At 45.5% G+C, this 24613-nt stretch overlaps 1 long non-coding RNA gene across 2 annotated transcripts; it reads right to left on the reverse strand.

The window, feature by feature from the left end:
• Positions 1 to 3055: 3055 nt before the first annotated feature.
• On the reverse strand, positions 3056 to 11589 carry LOC138418090 (uncharacterized). 2 transcript variants are annotated; one of them, XR_011248408.1, is made up of 4 exons: positions 11483 to 11581; positions 7479 to 7569; positions 4768 to 4858; positions 3056 to 3406 (listed from the first exon to the last, which is right to left on the reverse strand). It is a non-coding gene; the product is annotated as an uncharacterized lncRNA (long non-coding RNA). The 2 variants fall into 2 exon arrangements; XR_011248407.1 differs by lacking the exon at positions 4768 to 4858 and having other exon boundaries at positions 11483 to 11589.
• Between the last annotated feature and the right edge of the window lie 13024 nt (positions 11590 to 24613).

Raw genomic sequence — 24613 nt, forward strand, 5'->3', positions numbered from 1 at the left:
GCTCTACCTCAGAGCAGGGATGGAAAGAGAAATCAAATCTGATAATGTCTAGTCATATTTATCCAACCGTGCATTTTCCTACCACATGTTTAGCATTTTGAAATTCAAATCACATTTATACCTTGGACATTGTTAGAAGACTATTTTTATCCCTGCTGTAATCATCTAATTTGCTGATTACAGGTCTCAAATTGCCACAGAGAACTCAATTTTTGAAAGAATTGTCCTGTTTGATCAAATATGTTATTCAAGCAATGCAGTCATTTGTTCCACAAGGTTACCTGCCAGGCAGAGCTAACCAGGAGTAATAGCATTAGGAGCCTATACTTAAAATCAAGCATTAGCTAATCTGCCTGTGACAATAGAGTCTTAAATATAATTTGTGGCAGATACTTTAGTTCCTGCAATGACAGACAATTGCATTTTGTATTCAGTGAGCATAGATTTTTCCTACCTCATCCCAATTTCAAATTTAACTTCAGAAGACTCTAATGTGCTCAGTTTCACAAGCTAACAGGTACTATTTCCCAAGAGCCTCAGACAAGAGGGCAATGCTGTCCTTTATTCAATAAACACTGTCTCTGCCCCCTCAAATAATTTTCCTGATCAATGCCAATTCCAAAAATTTGTGTGGCATCTGAGTGTCTAATGCTGGCTTCCCTGGCATGACACGGTGAGCCAGCCTCCCATGGGAGCCCCTGCTGTGTGCTAGGCTGTACTAGCTCTGGAGAGGAAAGCAATGGGAAGAGTCCAAGAGCTCAGGAGAGCCTGCGAGACAGAAGAACAGCTGGAACCCGGAGGGCAGCGGTATGAAACGTGAGCATGGAGTAGAAGCTGCGCTTGTGCTCGGGAGGGAGGCTGTTGAGTCCTTCCAAGCAGCCCTGGAAAAGTGGGGTGGAAGGAGACAAAGGCAGATGAGGTGACAGAGGCTACATCACAAAGGGCTTCTGCACATTAAGCTCGAGACGGGGCTGATACCGCTGGCGGAAGAGCTCGTGTGAGAGGAGGGGAGTGAGGGCTCAGAGCAATGTGTGGACACAGGTTGAGGAAACAAGCCAAGTCATGCTTCTGTACCACAGGAAAGTAACTGTGCAGGAAGGCAATGGAGCATCGAGGAAAGGAGCTTCCAGCTGGCCCTGCGTGGGGACTGCCCTGCAGCACTCCCAGACAACAGTGATTTTGGCCTGTGCACCTCTGCAGCCTCAGCCAGCTGAAACCTCATCTCCTGCAGTAAGAGGACCCTTTCTGAACCCACACTGATGTCACTTCTTCATTGGGCTCTGGAGGCAGTTACCTGGAGCTGGGACCTTTCTCTGCCATTTCACAATGTGGTTTTGGGCACCATGCTTAAGTTCTCCAAGCCTCCTCCTCAGATGTGAAATGGGGATGATAATAAGTCTTTGTTCCATAAGGGATGTTAAATTGGAGAATGCATAAAAAGTCTTAGCCTAGCATCTAGAACATTAAAAAGAAACAGTAATAGATGGTTGCCCTTGCTATTATTGCTGCTGCTGGTGGTGGTAATACAAAGGTAGGCAGTCAGACTGAGGCCTGAGCCAGGAGTAGCCCTGCAGTGGGGACTCCAAGAACACGTGGCACTTGCTCTGAGGTGCTCTTAGCCTCCAGAGGCTCCTCTCTGCTCCCTGGCCCTCCCCAGGCTTCAACTCCATCTCACTCTTGCCCTTCCTGGGCAGCCTCCTGGACAGTATCATATACACCTGGCTGTCCCTCCTCCTTCAAGCTCTTCCACTGGGGCTTCTGCCCCACTCACCACACACTACCCTGCCAAGGCCACCTAAGATGGCCACGTGGCAAAGCTAATGGCCATGTGGTACCCTTTAGCCTTCATCTCATGGGCATCTTTGCCACACTTAGCATGGCTGACCCCACCTTCCTTCCAGAAACCTTTTGCCCTCCCTTGAGTTCTCACACAGCTGGCCCCCTGGTAATACCCTCCCTAATCCCACAGTGTTTCTTTCCTCCTCTAAGGAAACTGCCATCCTGAAGTCCAGGTGGATGATTTCCACACGTATATTTAGAATTCTATCATTTATATCTGGATTCATAAGCAATCGATTTACAGAAACACTGCTTTGGTTGTTTTTAAAATTCACCTAAGTGTAATAGAACTTCACACATCAGGACTTTCCTGGTGGTCAGTGGTTAAGAATCTGCCTTCCAACACAAGGGATGTGGGTTCGATCCATGGTCTGGGAAGATTCCATCTGCCTTGGAGCAACTAACCCTTTGGGCCACAACTACTGAGTCCATGCTCTAGAGTCTATGAGCCACAACTAGAGACAGACCCCGCACGCCACAATGAAGAGCTGGTGCAGCCAAAACAAAACACAAACAAACAAAAAACCCCTTACACGTCACAATACCACTTGCTATCTTTTTCAACATTATTTTCAACATTTATCCATGTTGATACCTGTAGGATAGGGTTTACTCATTTTCAACTGTGATAAGAGTTTTCTCTTCAGTGAGTATGCCACAATGTATACCTTCTACATGTATATGTGTAGGTTTCCAATTTTTTTCACCATTACAGACAGTGCTGCTGTCCACATCTTGTGCACACGTGTGCCATGTGTGTTAACTCCCTAGGGCACATTCCTAGACGGGGAATTGCCATGTCAAAGGGCATGTGCTGTTGCAACTTGCTAGATGTGATCAGTTACTTCCCCAAGTTGTGCCAATTTATTCTCCCAAGTGAGGAGTGTGAGAGTTCCTGCCTTCCCATATCTGCTCCAGCTTTTTGGTAATGTCATCTTCTCTTCCCAGTAAATTTGCTATTATTTAACTTTATCTGTTTTCCTATCATTACAAATAGTGCAGCATATTTGTTATAATGTTAGAATACTACAAACACATACAACATCAAAAGTGAAAACTCCCCAGAAATGCCATTCTGTTTTGGTGTTAACAAAGTATACATTGCTCCAGAATTTTTTCTGTTCATACAGCTAACATATGAATAAATGAAAATATTTGCTGTTTCCTTCAACTGTATCATCTCTAAATAGTTTAAAATGTACATAAAAACTTGCTCTTTGGTTTGTATTTTTCAGTGGTGGCTTGCCACTTTATTTCATTGCTTAGCACATAATTTCAGGGTCTGGCACATTAAATATTTTCTCCATGTGTACATGGATTGATCCTTACATGTATAATCACTTTCATTAAGTTTCTTCTCTTCCATGCTAGGAGAATATATGCTACCATCATTAAGACTGAAAAGCTAAACATCAACAGGAAAGAGTCAGGCCTCTGTTACAGTCCTTCTCTGAGCAAAGGAGCCACATAGTTCCTGGGAGGGTTGCAAGAGTGGGATGACAAGCAAGTGCCCAGGTTCCAGTGCATCGTCAGACAGACATCATCCATTCAGCCTAGCGGCACCTTCCTTAATAGAAAAAAAAAAAAGTGCAAAGTTAACATATCCTAATAGTCACAGCCTAGGTCATCCAGAAGGTTCTCTGTGTCTCCCTTGCTAAGCACCTAACCGAGCTATCTCGTGTTAAGAGAGGAGCAGTGAACATTCGATCTGTGTGAGGTAATGACTTGGTCTGAAGTGGGTCCCTTGGAGTTTTGTGTACTCCATCCCAGAGGCTGTGGGGGTCCCTGCAGCAGACAGGACGGATCTAGAGGTGCCACCTCAGGGCTGCATGTCCTGTGCTGGTGTGCCGGGTTTGTTGTGTCTGGGCTGCAAAAGGGGTTTGAAGACATTTGAGCCAACATTTAAAACTTGGGAGAGTTCACATACAGACATGGCTCCCAGATCTGGGCAGCACCATCAGTCTGCAGAGAACCAGCGTTCCCACTACACTTCCTGCTGCCTCACAGGACCTGCTGCTTTGATCTTAGGCGACCCATGATTCTATCAAAAGTGAGAAAACTGTATAGATCAAGAAAATGGAATGTCTCAAGAAAAGTGGCAAAGAGGGCAAATTTCTCTCTGAAGCACAGAATATTTAAACATGTTTAATTTTCAGGACAAAATGTCTTGGTGTCCAAAGGTATGTTCTTTATCTGCCTGGCTCCCACAGAAAAGTTTCAGACTTCTGGATTTTACAGGAGAATCTCAGCTGGCCATCACTCAAAGGCAAATAGGGCTTTTAGCTCATCATTTGCCTGCCCTGGGCCTCTGGTTCCTCACCCACCCAGCAGGCAGTGTGGCCACAGCACGTGCCTCTGAGGGGTTGCATTGCTTTCTGTTTCTCTTCAGACTCTGGTCTTCCAGGTGGTGATAAGAGATGGGTTTAGGGCATTTTCAGGTTTGCAATCACACTTTAGGGAGCCACCCCCTACTTCCTGTCATGCAAAGGAGTTTCGTTTCTCTAGATGTCAGGAAGGCAACAGCATGTGGCAGACGTCAGACTGGCAAGCAGGTGGCGGGAAGCCTCCTGGGGGCTAAGAGCTGCCTCACCTCCTCCTGGGCCTCCAGGTTTCCTGGTGACCCTCAGGGTGACCTTTGACCTTCAGCCCAGCTAGGGCCTATCAAGGCCAGAGTTTGGGCAGGTGTGATTCCAGGGCTGCTGCCAGAAAATTGACCTCTACCCAAAGGCTGGTGCCTGAAAAGTTTCTGGTCCTGCCAGGTGGCCTGAACATGGTCTTGAGTTGGAGGGACCTTGGGCCTCCCTCAGAAGCCTCGACCTTAGGGTGGGCTTTGTTCTTCCCTGAATGGAATTCTGCCCTGTGCTATGGGAAAATGCTCTAAATCTGCCTCTGTGATGGAGAAAACTGAGGCTTGAGAAGACAAATTACCATGGAAAAAGATGAGTTTCCAGATCTCAGGAGTGATTTTCTGCACTATTCATTTTAGCAGTGTCCAGGGCAGCGGAAAGAGAGGGCTTGTCTGTGGACGAGATAGATGCAGAAGCCAATAAAGAATTTATGGGAAGCACAAAAGGCTGTCTGGATGGGTTTTATTAATTATATTTCTTTTATCCTCACAACAATGGCACGTCAGTAATCTACACTGAATGTGCTCAATTGATGCTAATGATTTCATCCTTTTGTTTCTGTTTAAAAAAAGAGAAAAGGTCTGTCTGCCCAGTTAGTCAGGCCCAGCATGAGCCTGGAGCCCAGCAAGGCCGTGGAAGCCCTCCTCTGGGCCCCTCCCCCATCATCTGCGCACCCTGGCTCTCCCTGGCGATGCCAACAGCAGTCCTGCCTGGCGAGGGTCCTTTGCTGTGCCCCCAACCAGGCCCTGCCCCCATCCTCCTCCACCCTGCTTCTCCATAACTCCATGTACAGGTAATTTTATGTGGGTAATGAGTCCTCTGGGTGGAGTGACAGGCAGGGAGGGTGTGTGTGTGTGTGTGTGTGTGTGTGTGTGTGTGTGTGCACGCATGCATAGCAGTATTTTGTTGTTCAGTCACTCAGTTGTGTCTCACTCTTTGCAACCCCAAAGACTGCAACATGTCGGGCTTCCCTGTCCTTCACCATCTCTCAGAGCTTGCTCAAACTCAAGTCCCTTGAGTCATTGATGCCATCTAACCATCTTGTCCTCTGTTGTCCTCTTCTCCTTCTGCCTTCAACCTTGCCCAGCATCAGGGTCTTTTCCAATGAGTCAGCTCTTCGCATCAGGTAGCTAAAGTATTGGAGTTTCAGCATCCGCATCAGTCCTTCCAATGAATATTCAGAACTGACTTCCTTAAGGATGGACTGGTTGGATCTCCTTGCAGTCCAAGGAACTCTCAAGAGTCTTCTCCAGCACTATAGTTCAAAAGCATCAATTGTTCGGTGCTCAGCCTTCTTTATGGTCCAATTCTCACATCCACACATGACCACTGGAAAAACCATAGTTTTGACTAGACGGACTTTTGTCAACAAAGTAATGTCTCTGCTTTTTAATATGTTGCCTAGGTTGGTCATAGCCTTTCTTCCAAGGAGCAAGTGTCTTTTAATTTTGTGGCTGCAGTCAAGATCTGCAGTGATTTTGGAGCCCAAGAAAATAAAGTCTGTCACTGTTTCTCCATTTATTTGCCATGAAGTGATGGGACCAGATGCCACAATCTTTGTTTTTTGAATGTTGAGTTTTAAACCAGCTTTTTCACTCTCCTCTTTCACGTTCATCAAGAGGCTCTTGAGGTCCTCTTCACTTTCTGCCATAAAGGTGGTGTCATCTGCATATCTAAGGTTATTGGTATTTCTCCCAGCAATCTTGATTCCAGCTCCTGCTTCATTCAGCCTGGCATTTTGCATGGTGTCTTCTGCATATAAATTAAATAAGCAGGGTGACAATATACAGCCTTGACATACTCCTTTTCCAATTTGGAACCAGTCCGTTGTTCCATGTCCAGTTCTCACTGTTGCTTCTTGACCTCTGTACAGATTTCTCAGGAGGTAGGTAAGGTGGTCTGATATTCCCATCTCTTTAAGAACGTTCCACAGTTTGTTATGATCCACAAATTCAAAGGCTTTAGCATAGTCAGTAAAGCAGATGTTTTTCTGGAATTCTCTTGCTTTATTTGGTATACCTTAAATCACATCTCTCACCTGAGTTCTTTTTGAAGAAAGAAGAAGGGAGGTTGAGTTGCTTTCCTCCCACAGTCCCTATCTCTTATTACTAAATTTTGTTGTTTTAGCATAAGTTAGAAAGGGTATATGTGCTGGGGGCATGGCAGTGACTGAAGTTGTCATGAATCATTTATTTGCCCATGTCTGCTGTCATTCCAGAACCCAGGAGGAGTTGTCAGCAATGGCCTCGAAGAGTTTCCACACTCCAGTGTGATAAACCTCAGTGTCTTTTTCTCCTTCTTCTTCTTATGCTACCCCTTAACGTGCTGCTGCACCTCTGGCCCAGGAGAGAAGCCCAAGGAAAGCATGTAGGTGATAAGCAATGTTTCCTGCTACAAATGAATGAGACAAATGTGCATGCCTGACACCTCTGCCATTATCTGAACACCAGCTTCATTAGCCCAGGATGCATGGGGTGGTGTACAAGCGGCAGAGCCCGGTACCAGACCCTCACCTGGAACACCCCTCAGAGGGCTTTCAGGTTTGGATGGCTCTCCTGCACATTTCACATTGGCATGTGCCCTCATCCCCATGCCAGGTAGCCCTGGTTTGTGGGAAGATCCTAGAAGGGATCCCAATGTGGTAAAATCCACCTGTAGCTCAGGCAGGGCAGTTGTGGAATTTCTAAGCAGGAGGCTTAAGAGTGCCCTGCAGCTGAAGGTAGGGGCTGTGGTATATCCTGAGGATGCACCTGCAACTTAGTGTTTATTGAGGTTGTTTGGGAGGAACTGATGGTGACGATGGAGGGGGTCAGGGCTGCTTTGGCTCCCACTCTCCAATACTGCCAACCTCCTTCCTGCAGTACCCACCTTTCTACCCTCCAGGCCCCGTCTTCCCAGGCAGTGGGGGCCAATCTGCATAGCTGGTGACCCAGGCTGGCACCCTTCATGGAGCCCATGCTGAGAGAAGACCAGTGCTGAGAGGTTGCTGGAGGGCCCCATGTGCTCACTTACCCTGAGCAGCTGCTGGCCTCTGGCACACTCTGCTGCTATAAAAATATCAGCACTCCGCCCCAGCTCCTGGAGAAAGTCTCAGCGTGACAGCCTGCAAAGTAATCCTACATTTGAATTTCATCTACAAATCCTGGTTTCCTCCAGACAAGCTCAAACCTGCACAGATGGCCCCTCACACCAAAAAGTAAAAATAACAAAAGCTTGCAATTCTGGGCCTCCCTTTTTCTCTGGGCAGATGTGCTGCTGCACATTTCAGGAGATGCACAGCCTGCTTATGGGCAGCAAGCCCTCACCTCCTGAACAATTCTACTCACCCCTTCTGGTGTGCTGGTGGGGAGCAGTCATGGCCTATCAGGGTGTTTCTGTGGTACCTGGGCCTTTGGAGTTGGGCAGGGAGATCCAAGGTGGGGAGGAAGAGTGAAAACTCATTCCTAACTCAGCTACCCAAGACTGGCTACATGGCCATACATGAGATGGTGCAGGGAAATTGTTGAGTGTTTTGAGTGAAAGTCGCTTAGTTGTGTCCGACTCTTTGCAAACCCATGGACTCTTTCAACCCCATGGACTGTATATGGCCATGGAATTTTCCAGGCCAGAATACTGGAGTAGGTAGCCATTCCCTTCTCCAGGGGATCTTCACAACCCAGGGGTAGAACTCAGGTCTCCCACATTGCAGGCAGATTCTTTACCAGTTGAGCCACCAGGGAGGGTTTTGAGGTAGTCAGTAAAAGTGGGGGCATGAGGTTCCCATGCATGTCAAGGGCAGGTGTCAGGGTGGGAGAGAGGAAGCTCTGGGGGTTCCTGATTTTCTGAAATCCCTACCTTCAAATCCCAGCAGGCCACAGGAATTACAATTCCCATTAATTCTCTCCACCAGTATTTGACAAGAGCATCTATGCTGGGCCCTGATGATACAGTTATAGACAAGACAGACCTAGAGGGCACAAGCCCAGCAAACACAGAGTCGAGGTCACCTGTGGGCTGGGTGGCCACAGACCCATGGTCAGGAAGGCCATAGAAGGAGGCCAGAGCAGGGGGTCTAGAGAGAGGCCAGAGGACACAGAAGCCCCTGCTAGAGACACCAGGAGAGACATTTCTAGGCTGGGTCCACCTCTGATGAGCCATGTGACCCTGAGTACCCAAGGCTCACATTTCTTTCTCATCCAGAAATGGTGGCTGTGGTCTTGGCTCCAGAGGAAGGTCATATGACAGAAAAGACAGTCAGTGGCAAGTGAAACACAATTCAAACAGCCAGGAGAAAAAAAGAAATTCTTGGATACAGACCTCTGGATAGCCCAGGGATGTATTTAGCCTCAGGCATGGCATGGCTGGATCTGGGTGTTTGCATGCTGTCCTCTGGAATCTAATGCCCTTGCTCAGCTTAGCTTTGTTCTATGCCGATCTCCTCTTCCATGTGATATCCGCCAGTATCTCCAAGCTGATATTTCTACCAGCAAGCCCTTCCTCAATCTCTAGCTAAAGTCCTGGGGATGATTCTCATGGATCCAGTGAGTTACATGCCTATCTCTTCTCTAATCACTGTGGCCAGGAGGATGTAGTGCTCTGATTAGCCAGGCAGGAGCCAGCCGGGATGGAATTAGTGCCATGTGAACTGCCTGGTCTCACAGACAGGGTGAAGGGATGCTAGAGTGGAGAAAACGGCAGCAAACATGGAAACAAATAAAACTCTCCCAAACAATGGTTGACAGCCAAGACGTGAGCACGCTCTGAGCCGCAAAAATCCTGCTTCCAACAATGTTCATCTTACTGTAGGTGTGTGGCCACTGTCATTCAACCCTTCAGCACCCTTGACTCCACAGTGCTGGTCTCTGTGCCAGGTCCAAGATGCAGGGAAGGTTCTAGACACCCCTGTGGGAAAGCCTGCCCCACACCTGGTCTCAGGGTAGGAGCAGCCTAACACTGAAGTCTGCTTCACCCTCAAGCCCTGCAATTTTCCTCTCTGGTGTCTGCTAGGTTTCCCTGTGTTTTACTTCCATCTTCGTCTTCCTTAGACCAGCACCCAAGATCCCCAATCTGGCCTGGAGGAATAAAGACAGATCAGGAGGGTCCTCGCTAGCCAAAGCACCTGTGCTTCTCACCCACAAAGCGTTTGTTTCCCACCCAGAAGACCACTCTGCATAGACTTGCCCTCCTTAGTAGAATAAAGGTATGGATCCAACATTCCACTACAGTTCAGGGAGGCACTATCAAAACAGGGGCAGCCAAACACGTGTGGCCCTTGGTCCTGGGATGGGGGTGGGGAAAAGGAGGTAGCATTGTCAGAGACAGACAAGCTGATGCTGGTTAGTAGGTAAGCGAGCTGGGAGGGGGCAAATAGAAGGCTTCAGTTTCTGGGCCACCACACAGGCTTGCGTGACCCCTGACATGTCTCAGGGACTGCATCAGGGCAAGTGGCTGTTCAATGGTGCATTCACAGTACCTTCCATGAAAAAGATCTTTAGAGAAGAACTGACCTCAAGGGTTGGGTTTCGATTCAGACAGCAAGAAAGTCAAGTTCTTAGTCCTGGCCTGAATGCTCCCAACAGTGTGCACGGCACTGTTGTTAAGGCTCTGGATTAGTCATTTAATTCTCCCACAACCCCGTTTCAGACAAAAGGGTACAGATAGAAGGAGATTCAGCAACTTGTCCAAGGTCATGGGGTTGGGGAGGGGGCACGACAGACGCTGGTTTCAGGGTCCGTGGCTGCACTTCACGAAAAGCCGGGGCCTGGTTATTCCATTAACCAGTTTACATGAACCCCAAAACCAAATCGAAGGTTGGGGCCCAAGTATTTGCTTTCTGGTACCTCGGGCCCTATGGTGGCTCCTAGGGTGCCCCGGCTGCATGGCCCCGGGAATAGCGCTTGTGACCCCCCTGGAGCCGGGCAGCTCAGCTCCTGTGCCCAGAACACTCTCTTTAAAGAAACCTGCGCACTCTGCAGGCCCCCTCCCAGGCCACCCCGGCCCCCTGGCGGCCACCGACTCTGCAGCTGTGCTCCAGGTCACGCGGCGCGGACGGAGGAGGAGGAAGAGAGATGGAGGAAGCGGAGGAGGAAGAGGAGGAGAAAGGAGGGAGGAGGGCCTGAGGGGAAGTCGGCTCTGGGAAGGAGCGCTGACTGCTCCCTAGTGCCCAGCGCGCCACTGCAGGGGGCGCTGACGACCCCCGGCTCAGGCAAGAGAAGGGTGGGCCAGAAGGAGGGCCAGAGGTCCCGGCCAGCTCCATCCCCTCAAGTCCGACACCCTGGCGGAAGCTACCGTGACGATTCGTTGAGCGCCGCCTCTGAGCCTCCTCTGGAGGCGGGGACCACTGCTACCTCATTGTACAAACTGGGAATCTTGGGCTTCACGAGGTGCCCTAGACCAGCCCCAGCCCCAAGGGGCGGCAGCAGGACGCCAGGAGCAGGATCTCGGCCCCTGCACAAAAGAATCAGGGTGCCTGCATCGGGATCTGGGATGCGTCACTTTCTGGCCACACGGCTTTGGAAAAAATCCTAGCCGCTGAGGGCTCCGCTTTCCTCATCTGGGAAATGGGATAGTGCCTACCTATCCCTGGGAATGGGATAGTGAGGTTAGGCACTATCTAAAGGTTTATTACCGTCCTTTAGACCAGGGCCTGACGCTGCTGAGCCGACCTCAGTGCCTGCCATTGCTAGCAGGGGTTTAGCTGAATGGAAGGAACTGAGCCTCGGTGGGGTGCACGCGGGCTTGGGCCTGGCCTCTGCCTCCCAGCCTACCGGCCGCGCGTCGCAGCAGCCTGCCCGACTCCCTCTGCGAGCAGCTAGCTGACACCACCTTCAGGGCTCAGGCTGCGCTCCACGTGCGGCGTGTTTACCCACGTGATGCCGACCCACCCACCGCGCCCGGGCCCCGCCCCCGCTCCCGCCCCTCTGAGGCTACTGGCTCGCGGCTGAAAGCTGTCGGCTACGGCTGCTTCGCGCTGGAGACACCGAGCGCGACCTCACGCCGCCCCGATGCCTGCCCAGGAGACTAAGCAGGCTGCTCACTCTTTAGGCACGCCGGGCGCGGGCTCTGCGCTGGATCCGCACCGAAACGGGATGAGCCATGGGTCTAGTCCAGTTCAGAGACTCTACGGAGTGCGCCCCAAGGAAGGGGCGGGATCGGAGCTACTGGGGGCGGGCCCATGGGCGTGGGGGGGGGGGCGCTCTTCAGAGCGCGCCCTGCGGAAGGGGCGGGTCTGGGGCGGGTGGGGGCGGGCCCGCGGGCGGGGCCCTTCCTGCGCACGCGCTCCTTCAGGTCGGGCCCGGGGGCGTGGCCGTCCCGGGGGCGTGGCGGGCCTTGTCAGTGCCGCGGCGCAACAGCTCGGGCTCTAGCGCCGGTCGCAGTTGGCCAGATCCTTCCAGGAGAGGTGGAACTCGTTGAAGCTCGGTTATTAGCGGAAGTGTACATTCAGTCCCAGATTCCTCTACAATCTCAGTAGAGCCACTCCTGGCTCCTTGGTTTTGTCCCCTTGACTTCCTCAGCCGGCCTTCCTCCTGTCTCCTTGTCCTCTGCGCTCCGCAGTTGATGTAGCACAGGTCTCCGGCCTCAGAACCGCAGGCTTCTAGGCTGACTCTGGGAGACTTGGTCCATTCTCTGGTTTAACTTCCACTTCTGTGCGGGGAGTCCGATAGTTCTACCAGTAGTTAGCACACACGTGCTAGGCACTTTTATAAGTGCTTTGTGACTTATTCACCAATAACCGCTTGGACGCGTTACACCTGAATCTGTCTCACATCCGAGACCACTGCCTTCAGCTCCGTATCCTTCCATCCAGATGCCCGCTCGATCCCTCACTGGATGTTCCGCAAGCCTCTCTGAATAAACACATCTGAAGAGGAACCTCAGTTCAGTTCAGTCGCTCAGTCGTGTCCGACTCTTTGCGACCCCATGAACCACAGCACACCAGGCCTCCCTGTCCATCACCAACTCCCGGAGTTCACCCAAACCCATGTCCATCGAGTCGGTGATGCCATCCAACCATCTCATCCTCTGTCGTTCCCTTCTCCTCCTGCCCTCAGTCTTTCCCAGCATCAGGGTCTTTTCCAGTGAGTCAGTTCTTCGCATCAGGTTTCTCCCCAGATCTCCTGCTCAGTGAATAACATTGCCATTCCCCTAGTCACTGAACAGGGTTTGCATTTGTTTTTTCCTTTTTTAAAATTTAGATTTCACATATAAGGGGTCTCCTATTTGTCATTCTCTGCCTGACTTGCCTCACTTAGTCTAATGTCCTCAAAGTTCATCCATTCTGTCAAATATTACTGTCACACCATCATCAACATAAAAAAAACAAGAGAACCAGCAGGCTGCTGCTACTGCTGCTAAGTCGCTTCAGTCGTGTCTGACTCTGTGCCACCCCATAGATGGCAGCCCACAAGGCTCCCCCATCCCTGGGATTCTCCAGGCATAACACTGGAATAGGTTGCCATTTCCTTCTCCAATGCATGAAAGTGAAAAGTGAAACTGAAGTCGCTCAGTCGCGTCCGACTCCCAGTCCCATGGACTGCAGCCCACCAGGCTCCTCTGTCCATGAGGTTTTCCAGGCAAGAGTACTGGAGTGGGGTGCCATTGCCTTCTCTCGGCAATAATACATTTCTTGAAACTGTAATAAAAACAACTTGAATGATGCTGAACTATTCAGGAATTCACCTAACAAGAAATGCACAAGATCTTTAGGACACTAACTCTAAAATTCAAATATATATATATGTCTATATATATAAGAAACTTGAATGCATAGATAACTAATGGGATATCTTAACGATGGAAGGATGATCTATATATTCAATGCAATTCCAGTAAAAAAAATTCTAGCCTGATTGTGTTGGAACTTGGAAACTGATTTTACAATGTATATGGAAGAATAAAGGTCCATGATAGGCTAAGAGCAAATTTGAAAAAGAAGAACAAAGGGAAGGTCTTGCTCTATAGGCATTAAAACAGATTACAAGACCAAGTAATTAAAATATTGTGATAGAAACAAATAGATGAATGGAATAGTTTGAAATGCCCAAAATGAATTCATTTATATAACTTGGTATGTGATAGAGAAAAGAATTACAAATGATTAGAGAAGATCTAAATTATTCAGTAAATGGTTCTGAGAATATTGATTTTTTTTCCATAATGCAGAAAAAATAAAATTGGATCCCTACCTCAGACCTTATACATAAACTCTAAATCAATTAAATATCTTATTGTAAAGGTAAGAATATAATGCTAATAATCTAGAACATAGGATAAAGTCTCTGTGATAGCAAAGGATTTATCATTACCTCAGAAGCTTAATCCATGAGGAGGAAAGTGATGGATTTGATGACACCAAAATGGGAAATGTTGCTATACTGTAGACAAAATCAACATATATGTGATGAGATAGGAGAAAATATTCTTCATGTCTTAAACTAACATATTTATATTCCAAGCTATAACTAGAATAATCAAAGAACTCCTAAAAATCAGTCTATAAAAAGGAAACATAATTTTTTTTAAATGGGTGAAGGATATGAATAAGTCATTCCTAGAATAAATCAGATTGGCTAAGGAGTTCAAAAGGCTTACCCTCATTGGTGATCAGAGAAAGGCAAAGGAAAGGAAAGAGGTGCCACATTACCCCAGCCAACTGACGCGTCTCAGCAGGTCATATGGTATAAAGTGCTGTCATGGAGGGATGGGAGAAGCATGTGGCAGATGTAATGTAATTCATTATGCAGGTACCTTTGCAGGGCTCAGACCAGGGTGAGAAAAGTAAGGCCCTCACTGTGCCGGCTGACCCTCTACCTGCCTGGCCTTCTTAAGCGTGCACTCTGGGTGCCTCACTGCCTCACTGGTCCCAGCCTTGTACCTGTGGACTCGACAGTTTCAATCTTGATATGTACCTAGAGAAACTTCCTTAGGAAATGTATTCCAGTTCACTTAGGCAGTAGTTATGTAGGATCCCCCAGGAGGAAACTGAACAAACAGTATTTGGTAAGTGAAGATAATAACAGGGTCTTCCGTGGGGAGGAGGACCTGGTGAGTAAAAATGAGAACAAGGAAAAGGGCTTCCATCCACCTTCTCACAAGTGAGGCAAGATCACTTTCTGTCTGGGAGGGTTTGTAGGTTTCTGGGCCTTTGTCACTGATCCCCCTGCCCCTTCCACCAAGCGGTGCATTTGGTCTTGGCAGGGGAGAGAGAAAGTTGGATGTTGCCCTGAGGTTACCTGAGAAGGATTAGGCATATTTTCACTGTCACATAAAGAAAGAGAGGCCAGAAATGTCAAGATCTGGTTCCTGTGTTGGGGCAGAAAAGATCTAGAGGGTAAAGCTTGGACTTTGGAGTTTACATACGTAGGTTCTAATCCCTTTTTTACTTTCTATGGATGTGAACTTGGGCAGAAAGCACAGCGTAGTGAACTTCAGGTTTGTTCCCAGTGAGAGGGGAGTAAAAATAAGGCTTAACATAGGAGTCAAAGGAGAGAAGATATCTGAAACCTATCTGCTTCTCAAACAGCATGGACAAGTGAGGATTCTCCAGGGATCTTTACCACACTTTTCTATTCTCTGGATAGCAGTCTGGAGGCCTTTCAGAAGCCAGGGCCAGGGAGGGTACTTCAGTGGGTGACAAATGGAATCATCCATCACATTCAGATATTTCCATCTCAACCCCTCCAGACTTTAAGCATGAGGTTGGGACCAGCACTATTTTGGATATTGCTCAGCTCTGGAAGCTTTGGAGCAGCCCCCATGTAGGAGCTTGATTCCTTACCCCAGTTCGCCTCTCTGACAACTCTCACTTCTAAGAGAGGAACTGGATTTTCTTTTTTCTGTTTAAATGAGAAATAGAGACACATTGCAAAGTAATGATATCAATAAAAATTGTAATAATCAGCACTACCCTAGCCCAACTGTTGTCAGCATCTGTGGTGAATGTCTGCTGTTTCTCTATTTAGCCTCCCTTCCTCCTGGTAACAGTGTCCTATTTTCTACCGGGGAACCAATCCTCTTGTTCTCAGACTGTGGGATTTGAGTTGGGTTCAGTCCAGACCAGCTTTGCAAGACCCAGTACAAAATGAAAGTGCAGTGTCTCTCATTCAAAAATTCTTAAGGATTTCAAGATGCCACAGCAGAGCATTAAACCAGACTAAGGGTCCTAAGAGGCTGCACCCCTGAAACCAGCCCTGGAATGGGTGCATGACTCACGTTTTGCCAATGAAATTCAAAACTTTTGCCAGAAAGAGGCTCTCACTTTATGCTTATATTACTAGATCAATAAAAAGATAAACCTGGAGCTGTTGACTGCCATCCTTGTCTCCCAGGAGGAGAGCCCTTGCTGGGAAAACATAGTCCAGAAAGAAATGGACTTCTGGTCACATAATGTGAGGTCCTTCAGCTTCAGCTCTCAGAAGCACAAGTCATTTCATTCTATCTTAGGCTTCAACTAGTTTGAGATACAGCAAAGAATCAAAATTCCTGGAACATTTCATTCTTTCTATGCATATTCACCAAGTCGTAGTCATAAGGCACATATAGTGTTATATGCTTTCTAAAAGTGACATTTTAAAAAAATACTTCCCCCACTGGTCCAGTGACTAAGACTCCACACTCCCCAATGCAGGGGGCACAGGTTTGATCCTGGTTGGGAAACTAAGATCCTGCATGCCGCAGGGCATGGCCAAAAAAAAGAAAAAGTTTCATCATACCATAAACTTTTGTGGTATTATGATCTTTACAGGCTGTATATTCCATTCCCAGTGGATGGCCATTTGATTGTTTATAGTTTGGTGCTTTTAAAAATATTCTCGTGATAAAGATGTCAGTGAATATAGTTTGGGGAGAACATTTTTGATGTGACATGGTATGCCTTTCATGTGGACCCTGCCTAAATATGAAGTTTCACTAGGATTTGGAATTTCTGCAACAACCCAGGTGGGAAGGATGACGTAGGATAGAAATAGCCAGCTATTTACAGCCTTGGACATAAACTCCCGGTGGAATTGATCTGGGAGGGTGGTGTGTGTGAAGTAAGCACAGCCCTTGAGCTTTGAGTGAAGGGGCAGACATTCCCTGGAAATGTTCAACGTCGTAGTGTCATAGCTGCAGGAAGCTTTCATCCAGTTCAACCTCCCCACATCAAAAATTGAGAAACTGAAGGCTGGACAAGGGAAATCAGCAAGGTAGTGCAGAACGGGGTTTGGAACCCTGACTTCAACATTTGGATGCTCATTGAGGGCAAGCACTTGTGAGTCTTCTTGACACCAAATAAATGACAATCCTGATTCATGAGGGGACTGCAAACTCCCAGTTACTCTGTGTGTGCTAAGACACTTTAGTCGTGTCTGACTTTTTACAACCCCATGGGCTGTAGCTCCTCTGTCCATGGAGTTCTCCAGGCAAGTATGCTGGAGTGGGTTGCCATGCCCTTTTCCACGGGACCTTCCCAACCCAGGGATTGAACCCACAGCTCTTATGTATCCTGCATTGGCAGGCGGGTTCTCTGCCCCTACCGTCACCTGGACACACACTGTGACTCTGGACACTACGTAAACTGAGAAGCCTTCAGATGTTCTTTAAGCTCAGCTGGTGTTAATAACTCAACTCCACACCCGCCTCAAGCCCATCTTTCTGCCCGCTTTGTAGCCAGTCCTAAAGGAAAGCTGTAAGTACAAGGACCTCCCTTCCTTATGCTGCTGCTGCTGCTGCTAGGTCGCTTCAGTCGTGTCCAACTCTGTGCGACCCCATAGACGGCAGCCCACCAGGCTTCCCCGTCCCTGGGATTCACCACGAAAGAACACTAGAGTGGGTTGCCGTTTCCTTCTCCAATGCATGAAAGGGAAAAGTGAGTGAAGTCGCTCAGTCGTGTCCGACTCTTCGCGACCCCATGGGCTGCAGCCTACCAGGCTCCTCCGCCCATGGGATTTTCCAGGCAAGAGTACTGGAGTGGGGTGCCATTGCCTTCTCCGCTTCCTTATGCAGAGGTGAGCTTTCAGTTCGCTTTAACTGTTACATGGGGCTCCATGCTATACATGTGCAGAATATTGATTTGATTTACCCAAGAATGGGCCTTTCGGTTGTTGTTTTTCTATTGTTTTTTCAAGTCTGTTTATTTGAAAAATAAGAAGTAACATACACCATGTTTTTGTTTTTTTGACAGCATCATGCTGCATGTGGGATCTTAGTTCCCCAACCAGAAATTGAACCTGTGCCCTTGCAGTGGAAGCACAGATTCTTAACCACTGAACAGCCAGGGAAGTCCCAACATATATATGTTTTAAAATCAAATTTATTGATGTATATTTTATAACAAAATTTACCCATTTTAAGTTTTTTTTAGAGGGTTGCATCAGTGAAACCATTACCACAATTAAGATACAGAATGCTTCCATTACCACAAAAGTTTTCTTCTTATTCCTTTGCAGTCAGAGTCTCCAACCATACCCTCATTCCTGGCAACCGCTGATTAATTTTGCATCCCGGTAGGTCAGCTTTGTCTTTTTTAGTTTTATATGAATCACTTACACTACCTACTTGTGTCTGGTTTCTTTCACTCAGCAAAAATATCTGTGAGACTCATGTGTGCTGTTGCACAGTAATAATTTCCTCTGTCTTGTAGAGTGTTACACCCTTGTATAACAACTTGTTCATCTGCTCATCCTTTGATGGACATTTGGTTATTTTCAGTTTGGGGCTGTTGTGAATAAAACTGTTATGGGCATTTATGTAGAAGTCTGTGTTTTCATTTCTCTTGGAAATTTCTGGAATGGGATTGGTGGGTTGTATCGTAAGTATATATTTGATCTTATGTTTAACTGATATCATATTTTCCAAAGTAGTTCTTCCATTTTGAACTCCCACCAGCAGTATATGAGTTCTGGCTCCTCCATATCCTCTCTAACATTTGGTGTTGGCAGTCTTTTTAATTTTAGCCATTCTAGTGAGTGTGTCAGTTCAGTTCAGTTCATTTCAGTTCAGTCGCTCAGTCATGTCCGACTCTTTGCAACCCCATGAACCGCAGCACACCAGGCCTCCCTGTCCATCACCAACTCCCGGAGTCCACCCAAACAGATGTCCGTTGAGTCGGTGATGCCATCCAACCATCTCATCCTCTGTCGTCCGCTTCTCCTCCTGCCCTCAATCTTTCCCGCATCAGGGTCTTTTCCAATGAGTTAGCTCTTCACATCAGGTGGCCAAAGTATTGGAGTTTCAGCTTCAATGTCAGTCCTTCCAATGAACACCCAGAACTGATCTCTTTTAGGATGGACTGGTTGGATCTCCTTGCAGTCCAAGGGACTCTCAAGAGTCTTCTCCAACACCACAGTTCAAAAGCATCAATTCTTCAGTGCTCAGCTTTCTTTGTAGTCCAGCTCTCACATCCGTACATGACCACTGGAAAAACCATAGCCTTAACTAGACGGACCTTTGTTGGAAAAGTAATGTCTCTGCTTTTTAATATGCTGTCTAGGTTGGTCATAACTTTCCTTCCAAAGAGTAAGCGTCTTTTAATTTCATGGCTGCGGTCACCATCTGCAGTGATTTTGGAGCCCTGAAAAATAAAGTCAGCCACTGTTTCCACTGTTTCCCCATCTATTTGCCATGAAGTGACGGGACCAGATGCCATGATCTAGTTTTCTGAATGTTGAGTGTGTAGTAGTTTGCTATTATGGATTTAATTTGTATTTCCTTCATAAGCAGAATATATTTTTCATGTAATTTGTGGCCATGGCTATTTGTATATCTTCTTTTGTGAACTGGCTATTTAAACTTTCCCTAGTTAATTAATTAATTGAAATATAAATGACTTATATTAATTTCAGGTGTACAACATGGTGAATCAATGTTTTAGTACATTACACCATGATAAATTTAGTTGCCATCTATCATCAAAGTTATTACAATATTATTGACTATATTTCCTGTGCTACACATTACATCCCCACGCCTAGTTTTAAATTGGGTGATTTGTTCTCTTATTACTGAATTGTAAAAGTTCTTATGTATTTCGGATCAAGTCCTACACTGACAATATATTCTGTCAGTCTGTGGCCTGCCTTTTTATTTTCTTAACAATACATTTTGAAGAGTAGGTTTTGATTTTGGTGAAGTGTAAACTTACTATTTTTTTCTTTCATGGTTCAAGCCCTTTTTGTGACATTATAAATGGTTTTGCCTGCTGCCAAGTCACAAATAGTTTATTCTGCATTTTCTTCTAGAGGTTTTATGGTTTCATCTTTAGATCTGTGAACTGTTAACACTTTGATTTAATTTTGTGTGACGCAAAGCAAGAATCAAGGGTTCTTTGCTTTCTGTGTGAATCTCCTATTGTTCTAACATCATTTGTTGAAGTTGAAGAGACTATCCTTTACCGAATGAATCACCTTGGAATATTTGTGAAATGTCAAATGGCTATGAATGTGTGAATTTATTTCTGAACTCAATTCTATTCTATTAATCTTATATGTTTATTCATATACCAATACTGTCTTGACCACTGCAACTCCATAATAAATCTTGAAATCACATAGTAAAATTTCTCCAACTTTATCTTTTTATTTTTAATTGCTTTAGCCATTTTAAGTCTTTCACATTCCTTTATAAACTTAAAAATCAGACTTCCATTAACTACAAAAAAAAAAAAGCCTGCTGAGCTATAGGTTGGGATTGTATTGAATCTACAGACTGGTTTTGAAAGAATTGATATCTTGACAGTATTGAGTCCTTCAATCTATGAACATGATGTATCTCTCCATTTACTTAGGTCTTTTCAAGTTTTTCTAAAAATTTTTTTAGTATTTAAGCATATTGTTGTTGCTGTTCAGTCCCTAAGTTGTGTTTGACTCTTTGTGACCCCATGGACTACACCAGGCCAGGCTTCCCTGTCCTTCACCATCTCCCAGAGTTTACTCAAACTCATGTGCATTGAGTCAGTGATGCCATTCAACCATCTATCCTCTGTCATCCCCTTCTCCTCCTGCCCTCAATTTTTACTGGCATCAGGGTCTTTTCCAATGAGCTGGCTTTTTGCATCAGGTGGCCTAAGTATTGGAGCTTCAGCTTCAGCATCAGTCCTTCCAAAGAATATTCAGGGTTGATTTCCTTCGGGATTGACTGGTTTGATTTCCTTGCTGTCCAAGGGACTCTCAAGAGTCTTCTCCAGCACTACAGTTCAAAAGCATCAGTTCTTTGGTGCTTAGTCTTCTTTATGGTCCAACTTTTACACCCATACACGACCGCTGGATAAACCGTACGTAGCTTTGACTATACAGACCTTTGTTGGCAAAGTGATATCTCTGCTTTTGAATACAGTGCCTAGGTTTGTCATAGCTTTTCTTCCAAGGAGCAAGCATCTTTTAATTTTGTGGCTGCAGTCACCATCTGCAGTGATTTTGAAGCCCAGGAAAATAAAGTCTGTCACTGTTTCCATTTTTTCCTCATCCATTTGCCATGAAGTGATGGGACCAGATGTCATGATCTTAGTTTTCTGAACGTTGAGTTTTAAGCCAGCTTTTTCACCTTCATCAAGAGGCTCTTCAGTTCCTCTTCACTTTCTACCATTAGAGTGGTATCATCTGCATATCTGAGGTTGCTGATATTTCTCCCAGCAATCTTGATTCCAGCTTGCGAATTATCCAGCCTAGTATTTCTCATGATGTACTCTGCATATAAGTTAAATAAGTTAAATAAGCTGTACACAGCTTTGACATAGTCCTTTACCAGTTTGGAACCAGTCCATTGTTCCATGTCTGGTTCTAACTATTGCTTCTTGAGCTGCATACAGGTTTCTCAGGAGGCAGGTAAGGTGGTCTGGTATGCCCATCTCTTGAAGAATTTTCCACGGTTTATTGTGATCCACACAGTCAAAGGCTTTAGCATAGTCAATGAAGCATAGTACTGTTGAAGCCTAGCTTGAAGAATTTTGAGCATTACCTTGCTAGCATATGAAAGGAACTCAACTGTATGGTAGTTTGAATAGTCCTTGGCATTGCCTTTCTTTGAGATTGGAACAAAAATTGACCTTTTCCAGTCCTGCGGCCACTGCTGAGTTTTCCAAACCTTGTGAGCATTTTGTTAGAGTCATTTCAAAGTAGTTCTTCTCCTAAATTCTATTTTAAATGTATTGATTACAACAGTTTCTTCAGTTTCTTTTCTTTTCTTTTTTATTCTTCGGTGTTTTGTACATAGACAATGGACTCCCCTGGTGGCTCAGTGGTAAAGAATCTGCCTGCCAATGCAAGAGACTCGGATTTGATCACTGGGTGGGGAGGATCCCTTGCAGAAGTAAATGGGAAGCCACTCCAGTATTCTTTCCTGGGAAATGCCATGGAAAGACGAGCCCAGTGGGCTACATACAGTCCATGAAGTCACAAAAGAGTCAGACACAAATTAGTACTAAACAACAACAAGATGGACAGTTATGTCCTCTGTGAATAAAGCTTGTTTTAGATCTTCCTTTATAATTTGTATGTCCTTTATTTTTTTTCTTTATTTCATTGGCCAGATTTCTAGTACTGTGTTGAATCTAAACAGTAAGAGAGAAATTCTCTGCTTTCCTCCTGATCATTTCAGTCACTGTTTCAGAGTTTATGATTTTACATTATCACAATAATCTACATTTAAAGAATATTTTATTACTTCACAAATAATGTAAAAACTTCACAGTTGTATACTCTTCCTTCCCCCAAATCCTTTTGGCATGTTTCTGTCTTATTTCTACATATGTTATAAACCCTATAATATATTCCTAACATTTTAGGCTTAGTCAGTCAATTCTCTTTTTTTAAATTTTTAAGTGAAAACAAAGCCTCTTAAATTTATCCACGTTACCCATTTCTGCTTTATTCACTTTCCAGTTGGTATTATCTTCCTTCTTCTGAATAACTTCTTTGAACAGTTCTTGTAGTGCAGGTCTGATGGTAGTAAATCCCCTCAGCTTTCGTTTGTCTCAAAAGAAATCTTTATTTCATCTTCAACTTTGAAGGATCATTTTGCTACAGAATTCTGTGTTGCAGTGTTCCGCTGCCCATTTTAGACATGTCATTTCATTTTCTTCTAAAATATTTGTTTCTGGCAAGAAGTCAATATTTACTCCTATTTTTGTTCTCTGTATGCATGGTGCCTTTTTTTTTTTTCCTCCTGGTCGCTTTAAAGATTTTCTGTTTATTTACTCTGGCTGGTCATAATTAAATTTTCTCCTCATCCTCTACGAGCTCTGGAAATTGTTCAGTTTTCAGCTTCCAGTAACCTAGTCATTCTTTACCTGGAATAGGGTTCACTCTATTCAACCATAGCTTAGTATTCAACCAGGGACTGAGAATGGAATGCTAGCAGATTTTTAAAGTTCTTTCTCTATGAAGTTCCTAGTCTGTGGTTCTCTGTCTTGCAAATTCCAGCTGCTTCACTTTTCTTGAACTCTAATGCTTTTCTCCTCAGTAGGACTGCCATGCTCTTCTTTGGATCCCTATACTTATTGTCTACAAAATGCGGAAGCCAGGGGTTCATATGACAGGCTTATATAGTTTCCCTTCTCTCAGGGATGGGTTCTTTGATGCCTGTCGTCTAACAGATGAAAAGAGTTGTTTCACATGTTTAAGTCCGATTTTCTAATTGTTAATTGTAGAAGAGCACATTCATTCTCCATGACTCCATTATGGGTAGAAATAAAAAGTCTTTAAATAAAGTTTTCAATTAAAAATTTATAGAAATTAAGCCAAACAGAATTCTAACAAAGCTCCAGGGTAAGACCTACCTTTTTCTAGAAACTTGTGCTGTGTAATGCTCAGAGATCTAATCCAGAGAAAGTTTCTCCTGTCCCAGGGCATGGTTGCAGTAGAGTATACTACTCTACTATACTATAAATGTGGAGGGTGCCCAGGGTAAAAGCTTGGAGAGCTACTTTGACCCCGTGTTTTGTGGGCTTCAGTCGCATTTTCCCATTCCCAAAAGAGGAGGAAGATAGTTCTCAAAAGAGGACTCGTAGGTTGATTGGGGCTCTTATCCTGCAAAATGGGGGTGAAGAGGGCCTAATATGGTTTGATAACTGTGGATCAAATGGAGAGATGGCCTTCTCAGCTGATGCCAGGAAATATAAATACTTCAGTTATAGCCAGTGGGTTTCCCTCCACACATAGGAAGGAGATATCAATTTTTTGTTTATTTCTGATAGTTTTTATTACTCTCCTGAGAAAATTTATTTTTTTATATATCATGATCAGACTTTCCCTTATGCTCATATGCATGCTTAAAATAGCTGCTTCGAAGTAATTATCTAATTCCAACACCTTTTGGACTTCTCTAGTGGCCCAGGCTGTAAAGAATCTGCCTGTATTGCAGGCAACCTGGGTTCAGTCCCTGGGTCAAAAAGATCCCCTGGAAAAGGGAATAGCTACTCACTCCAGTATTCTTGCCTGGAGAAATCCATGGGCAGAGGAGCCTGGTGAGCTACAGTCCATGGGTCACAGTCAGACACAACTGTGACTATCACTTTCACTTTTCATTTTCAGGGTCACTTATGTTTGGTATCCATTGGTTATCTTTACTCTAGAGTTTGGGTGAAATTTTCCTGTGTCTTCATATACCAGATAACTTTGATTTTATCTTGGACATCGTGGAGATACATTACAGAGACTCTGGGTGGTCTATAATCCTCTGAAGAATGTTGATTTTTTATTTAAGCAGGCAATTAACTTGGATGAATTCAAACTGTAAACTCTCTCTTCCCTGCAGAGAATAGCAGCTGAAATCTCAATTAAGTTCTTTTAGTCTTACTCCAGATGATGGTGACTGCCTCACTCCTGCGTAGTTCTGGGATTGATGGCTCTGGGCATTTTATATGTTGAGTTGGGACTCTACTTTCATGACTCTCTCTTCTTTTGGATTTTTATTTCCCATAATTGTCTCAACCCTTGGTTCTTCAAACCACTAGGACTTTTCTATCCCAAGTTTTCTAAGTTTTATTTGTTCTATGTGGGGCAGACTGGAGCCTGCCATCAGGATTAAGCCCATAAAGATGGGAAACTTTTCCAGTGCTCTTTTCTTCCTCTAAGTATTGACTCTCCCCCAACATCTGCCTTACAGTCACTCTCCTGTTAGTGTCAGACTTTGTGGTTGTTATCTACAGAAGGTTTGGTCAGACAGGAGCTATTTGCCCCTGAGCAGAGCAGAAC

The sequence above is a fragment of the Ovis canadensis genome, chromosome 14 (assembly GCF_042477335.2).
Source record: "Ovis canadensis isolate MfBH-ARS-UI-01 breed Bighorn chromosome 14, ARS-UI_OviCan_v2, whole genome shotgun sequence".
NCBI lineage: Eukaryota > Metazoa > Chordata > Mammalia > Artiodactyla > Bovidae > Ovis > Ovis canadensis.